Genomic DNA, 6,946 nt, shown 5'->3' with positions numbered 1-6,946 from the left:
TTCTCTCCTCTCTCTCTCTCTCTCTCTCTCTCTCTCTCTCTCTCCTCTCTCTCTCTCTCTCTCTCTCTCTCTCTCTCTCTCTCTCTCTCTCTCTCTCTCTCTCTCTCTCTCTCTCTCTCTCTCTCTCTCTCTCTCTCTCTCTCTCTCTCTCTCTCTCTCTCTCTCTCTCTCTCTCTCTCTCTCTCTCTCTCTCTCTCTCTCTCTCTCTCTCTCTCTCTCTCTCTCTCTCTCTCTCTCTCTCTCTCTCTCTCTCTCTCTCTCTCTCTCTCTCTCTCTCTCTCTCTCTCTCTCTCTCTCTCTCTCTCTCTCTCTCTCTCTCTCTCTCTCTCTCTCTCTCTCTCTCTCTCTCTCTCTCTCTCTCTCTCTCTCTCTCTCTCTCTCTCTCTCTCTCTCTCTCTCTCTCTCCTCTCTCTCTCTCTCTCTCTCTCTCTCTCTCTCTCTCTCTCTCTCTCTCTCTCTCTCTCTCTCTCTCTCTCTCTCTCTCTCTCTCTCTCTCTCTCTCTCTCTCTCTCTCTCTCTCTCTCTCTCTCTCTCTCTCTCTCCTCTCTCTCTCTCTCTCTCTCTCTCTCTCTCTCTCTCTCTCTCTCTCTCTCTCTCTCTCTCTCTCTCTCTCTCTCTCTCTCTCTCTCTCTCTCTCTCTCTCTCTCTCTCTCTCTCTCTCTCTCTCTCTCTCTCTCTCTCTCTCTCTCTCTCTCTCTCTCTCTCTCTCTCTCTCTCTCTCTCTCTCTCTCTCTCTCTCTCTCTCTCTCTCTCTCTCTCTCTCTCTCTCTCTCTCTCTCTCTCTCTCTCTCTCTCTCTCTCTCTCTCTCTCTCTCTCTCTCTCTCTCTCTCTCTCTCTCTCTCTCTCTCTCTCTCTCTCTCTCTCTCTCTCTCTCTCTCTCTCTCTCTCTCTCTCTCTCTCTCTCTCTCCTTCCCCCCCTCCCACCCAGAGACGTGTAACACAGGTGAAATGACCCTTAACACCACCAATTACACACACTTGAGGACTAGGGTTATACCATTCTTGTTCTCCCAGATAACAAGAATGGAGAACAAGAGTGTGACGTCGGTGGTCAGGTGGTGACCACACCTCAGTGTCCCGTCACGGTCGCCACCTCTGCCAACACAACCACTATAAACTGCAAGCAAAGTAAGTTACAAATACTTTTGGAACAAGATTTTTCCCGATTTTGTTATCTATTTCCGCGGTTTTAGGACACAATGATTTAGAAAAAATTGTTCTTATTCAAAATATATCTAGTGTATACATGGATTCTGTCTTCCCTTCTCCTCCCTCCCTTTCTCTCTGCCTCCGTCCTTCCTTAATCCTCCACCTTGAACGCTCTTCCTTTCTTCCCTTCCCCTCGCACGGTGCCCCCCGCCTGCCCCTCTACCACACAGCGGTCACTGCTCTCCACCACAACAGTGACAGTGTTAGCGGCGTGTGGCTGTGTGTGTCCACCCTCCGTCCGCCAGACGTCGTGGGGCGACACGGGACAGGAGTCAGGGCGGTCATACACTACACTACTAACAGTGTCTCCTGCTTCTAAACTCTTTATTCTTTATATTCATGTTCCCCCTCGCTCCCCCCCCCCTCACCTCCTCCCCCCTTTTTACCTCCCCCCCCTCTCCTTACACTGTGTCTGACACTGGTCACAGCCCCCACCGTCCCACTATCACCTCCACCTGGAGGTGATAATCCTGGAGTGATAATTATGGAGTGATAATCCTGGAGTGATAATCCTGGAGTGATAATCCTGGAGTGATAATCCTGGAGTGATAGTCCTGGAGTGATAATTATGGAGTGATAATCCTGGAGTGATAATCCTGGAATGATAATCCTGGAGTGATAGTCCTGGAGTGATAATTATGGAGTGATAATCCTGGAGTGATAATCCTGGAGTGATAATCCTGGAGTGATAATCCTGGAGTGATTATCCTTGAGTGATAGTCCTGGAGTGATAATCCTGGAGTGATAATCCTGGAGTGATAATCCTGGAGTGATAATCCTGGAGTGATAATCTCGGAGTGATAATCCTGGAGTGATAATCCTGGAGTGATAATCCTGGAGTGATAATCCTGGAGTGATAGTCCTGGAGTGATAATTATGGAGTGATAATCCTGGAGTGATAATCCTGGAGTGATAATCCTGGAGTGATAATCCTGGAGTGATAATCCTGGAGTGATAATTATGGAGTGATAATCCTGGAGTGATAATCCTGGAGTGATAATCCTGGAGTGATAATCCTGGAGTGATTATCCTGGAGTGATAGTCCTGGAGTGATAATCCTGGAGTGATAATCCTGGAGTGATAATCCTGGAGTGATAATTATGGAGTGATAATCCTGGAGTGATAGTCCTGGAGTGATAATCCTGGAGTAATAATCCTGGAGTGATAATCCTGGAGTGATAATCCTGGAGTGATAATCCTGGAGTGATAATCCTTGAGTGATAGTCCTGGAGTGATAATCCTGGAGTGATAATCCAGGAGTGATAATCCTGGAGTGATAATCCTGGAGTGATAATCCTGGAGTGATAATCCTGGAGTGATAATCCTGGAGTGATAATCCTGGAGTGATAATCCTGGAGTGATAGTCCTGGAGAGATAATCCTGGAGTGATAGTCCTGGAGTGATAATCCTGGAGTGATAATCCTGGAGTGATAGTCCTGGAGTGATAGTCCTGGAGTGATAATCCTGGAGTGATAATCCAGGAGTGATAATCCTGGAGTGATAATCCTGGAGTGATAATCCTGGAGTGATAATCCTGGAGTGATAGTCCTGGAGTGATAATCCTGGAGTGATAGTCCTGGAGTGATAATCCTGGAGTGATAATCCTGGAGTGATAATCCTGGAGTGATAATCCTGGAGTGATAGTCCTGGAGTGATAATCCTGGAGTGATAGTCCTGAAGTGATAATCCTGGAGTGATAATCCTGGAGTGATAGTCCTGGAGTAATAATCCTGGAGTGATAATCCTGGAGTGATCATCCTGGAGTGATAGTCCTGGAGTGATAATCCTGGAGTGATAGTCCTGGAGTGATAGTCCTGGAGCGATAATCCTGGAGTAATAATCCTGGAGTGATAATCCTGGAGTGATAATCCTGGAGTGATAATCCTGGAGTGATAATCCTGGAGTGATAATCCTGGAGTGATAATCCTGGAGTGATAATCCTGGAGTGATAGTCCTGGAGTGATAATCCTGGAGTGATAGTCCTGGAGTGATAGTCCTGGAGTAATAATCCTGGAGTGATAATCCTGGAGTGATAATCCTGGAGTGATAGTCCTGGAGTGATAGTCCTGGAGTGATAATCCTGGAGTGATAATCCTGGAGTGATAATCCTGGAGTGATAATCCTGGAGTGATAATCCTGGAGTGATAATCCTGGAGTGATAATCCTGGAGTGATAATCCTGGAGTGATAGTCCTGGAGTGATAGTCCTGGAGTGATAATCCTGGAGTGATAGTCCTGGAGTGATAATCCGGGAGTGATAATCCTGGAGTGATAATCCTGGAGTGATAATCCTGGAGTGATAATCCTGGAGTGATAGTCCTGGAGTGATAATCCTGGAGTGATAATCCTGGAGTGATCATCCTGGAGTGATAATCCTGGAGTGATAATCCTGGAGTGATAATCCTGGAGTGATAATCCTGGAGTGATAATCGTGGAGTGATATTCCTGGAGTGATAATCTTGGAGTGATCATCCTGGAGTGATAATCCTGGAGTGATAATCCTGGAGTGATAATCCTGGAGTGATAATCGTGGAGTGATATTCCTGGAGTGATCATCCTGGAGTGATCATCCTGGAGTTATAGTCCTGGAGTGATAGTCCTGGAGTGATAATCCTGGAGTGATCATCCTGGAGTGATAATCCTGGAGTGTGAGGGAGATAACAAAGCATCAGGGATCACACCGTGTGTTTCCCCGGTCAACAAGGGCTTAGAGCAAGGTGCTCTTTACTATTACACCTGGTGTGACCTGGCTCACGTGTGACCACCAGGTGACCACCAGGTGACCAGGCTCACATGTGACCAGGCTCACATGTGACCAGGCTCACATGTGACCAGGCTCACAGGTAACCTTGTCATCTTGACACAAAATATGCCCATTAGGAACTACTGGCAAAATAGGAGGATGTATGATTAATGTCCTCATGAACAGAATAATAAATGTATTAGACAACAAAGTAAAATTAAATTCATTCAGAGAGAAAAGTTGAATCCCTCAGTGCACTGTGCTTGCTCCCGGGATCCTTTAGTCATCCCCATACCGGACATAAAAACATTCACTATAATACTGACGAATCCCTCTCCGGCGACGTTTTGTCTTAGTAACAGCTATAGAGGACACAACAAGCCTTCAGACAAGCCTTCAACTCTCATATCGATGTTGAATCAACGTCTGTAATGTTGCTTCAACGTTCATAGAATGTTAAAGCAACATTCCATGCAGGTCATACAACTCCATGCAGGTCATACATGTTTTACCTGCATGGAGAGAGAGACAGAGAGAACATGAGAGAGAGAGAGACAGAGAGAACATGAGAGAGAGAGAGACAGAGAGAACATGAGAGAGAGAGAGACAGAGAGAACATGAGAGAGAGAGAGATAGAGAGAACATGAGAGAGAGAGAGACAGAGACAACATGAGAGAGAGAGAGACAGAGACAACATGAGAGAGAGAGAGAGACAGAGACAACATGAGAGAGAGAGAGAGACAGAGACAACATGAGAGAGAGAGAGAGACAGAGAGAACATGAGAGAGTGAGAGTAATGTGCTGGAGGAGAGAGAGCCGGGCACCAACAGCCCATCATGTAAACATCAGTAAGGCAGCGCGTGTGTGTGTGTGTGCACCACTGGAGCCCAGAAGCTTGGTGGTGCCGTCATACAGTGTTGCCGGGTGACTGGCAGTTGTGAGGGTACAGGCACAGGGGGTCACGGCCTAGCCCCGTATATGGGGGTAGTCTCCTCTAAATCCCTCATTCGTGAAGTTGGTCGACACGAAATGTTTGGTACAGAGTCCATAGAGTTGTACCATTATGATAGATTGAATAAATCCTAATTATTCATGAATGGGGGCCCCTACAATGCTGATAACATGGGCACTGAGAATATGTCACCTATGTAACTTAGGCCGTTCACACCCTACACATTGTTCCATATTCTCCTTGTTCCAACTGCGGCCTTGATGCAGCTGGAGTGTAGTCAACATGAAAATATGTTTAGGAACAGAGAATCACTGCAGAATGGTATATATATATGTGTGTGTGTGCTCGTAGGGTATATAAAGAGGTGTATATATATATATATATATATATATATATATATATATATATATATATATATATATATATATATATATATATATATATATATATATATATATATAGATATAGATATGTGTGTGTGCTGGTGGGTATATAAAGGTCACCCCGACAAAGAAGGGTGACCCAGTAATGGGGCCTCGCTGTGATTCTGGTCAAAAATGTTGTGAGTGACGATACAGTTTGGGGTAAGAGGGCGAGTGATCTGAGTTTGTGGTGGTGTAAAGTGGAGTCGAGTTCCAGCTGTGATGTTCCTGTGCTTCGTCAGAACTGGTGAAGATGATTGGCTCTCGAGGGGTAACACCTGATTGGTGCTCAGGGCGCTCAGGTCGCACACTCTGGCTCAGAATATTCTTTGTGAAGGCAGACGGGCAGCTCTGGGAACCTAGGTTCGCTAAGGTCAATAAATCTTCGTTACCGCCGAGGTTGGTGGTGGTTAGGTTGGTATTCCTGCCAGCACGGACGTCATCAGGGCCTCGTGTGTAGAGGGACACTGAGGGACACATCCAGGGTAGACGGCACCCTCAGTTTCCTCGCTGTCAATTGTATGTCTTAAGATATGGAGGAGGTGCTTCTTGTATTCTGGTGGGCTGCTTCACTCTTGTCTTAGGAACCGGCGGTCGTGGGCTGCTTCACTCTTGTCTTAGTAGCCGGTGGTCGTGGGCTGCTTCACTCTTGTCTTAGGAGCCGGCGGTCGTGGGCTGCTTCACCCTTGTCTTAGGAGCCGGAGGTCGTGGGCTGCTTCACCCTTGTCTTAGGAGCCGGAGGTCGTGGGCTGCTTCACTCTTGTCTTAGGAGCCGGCGGTCGTGGGCTGCTTCACCCTTGTCTTAGGAGCCGGCGGTCGTGGGCTGCTTCACTCTTGTCTTAGGAGCCGGCGGTCGTGGGCTGCTTCACCCTTGTCTTAGGAGCCGGCGGTCGTGGGCTGCTTCACTCTTGTCTTAGGAGCCGGCGGCCTGACGACCTCGGGAAACATAGCCACAACGGCAAATATTGGCGAATCTTTTAAGTTGGAGCTGGAGGCACTCTGTAATATTGGCAGGAGATGAGGTGAAGGTTATGTGTGTGGGGCCTCGGCCCGCTGTGACGGCAGCTCTCGGCCCGCTGTGACCGCAGCTCTCGGCCCGCTGTGACGGCAGCTCTCAGCCTACTGTGACGGCAGCTCTCGGCCCGCTGTGACGGCAGCTCTCGGCCCGCTGTAACGGCAGCTCTCGGCCCACTGTAACGGCAGCTCTCGGCTCACTGTGACGGCAGCTCTCGGCTCACTGTGACGGCAGCTCTCGGCCCGCTGTGACGGCAGATATCGGCTCACTGTGACGGCAGCTCTCGGCCCGCTGTTACGGCAGCTCTCGGCCCGCTGTTACGGCAGCTCTCAGCCCACTGTGACGGCAGCTCTCAGCCCACTGTGACGGCAGCTCTCGGCCCACTATGACGGCAGCTCTCGGCCCACTGTGACGGCAGCTCTCGGCACGGTGTGACGGCAGCTCTCAGCCCACTGTGACGGCAGCTCTCGGCACGGTGTGACGGCAGCTCTCAGCCCGCTGTGACGGCAGCTCTCGGCCCACTGTGACGGCAGCTCTCGGCCCACTGTGACGGCAGCTCTCAGCCCACTGTGACGGCAGCTCTCGGCCCACTGTGACGGCAGCTC

This window comes from Procambarus clarkii, chromosome 13 (assembly GCF_040958095.1).
Source record: "Procambarus clarkii isolate CNS0578487 chromosome 13, FALCON_Pclarkii_2.0, whole genome shotgun sequence".
In the NCBI taxonomy this organism is placed as follows: Eukaryota; Metazoa; Arthropoda; class Malacostraca; order Decapoda; family Cambaridae; genus Procambarus; species Procambarus clarkii.
Note: the sequence above shows the minus strand (reverse complement) of the source record.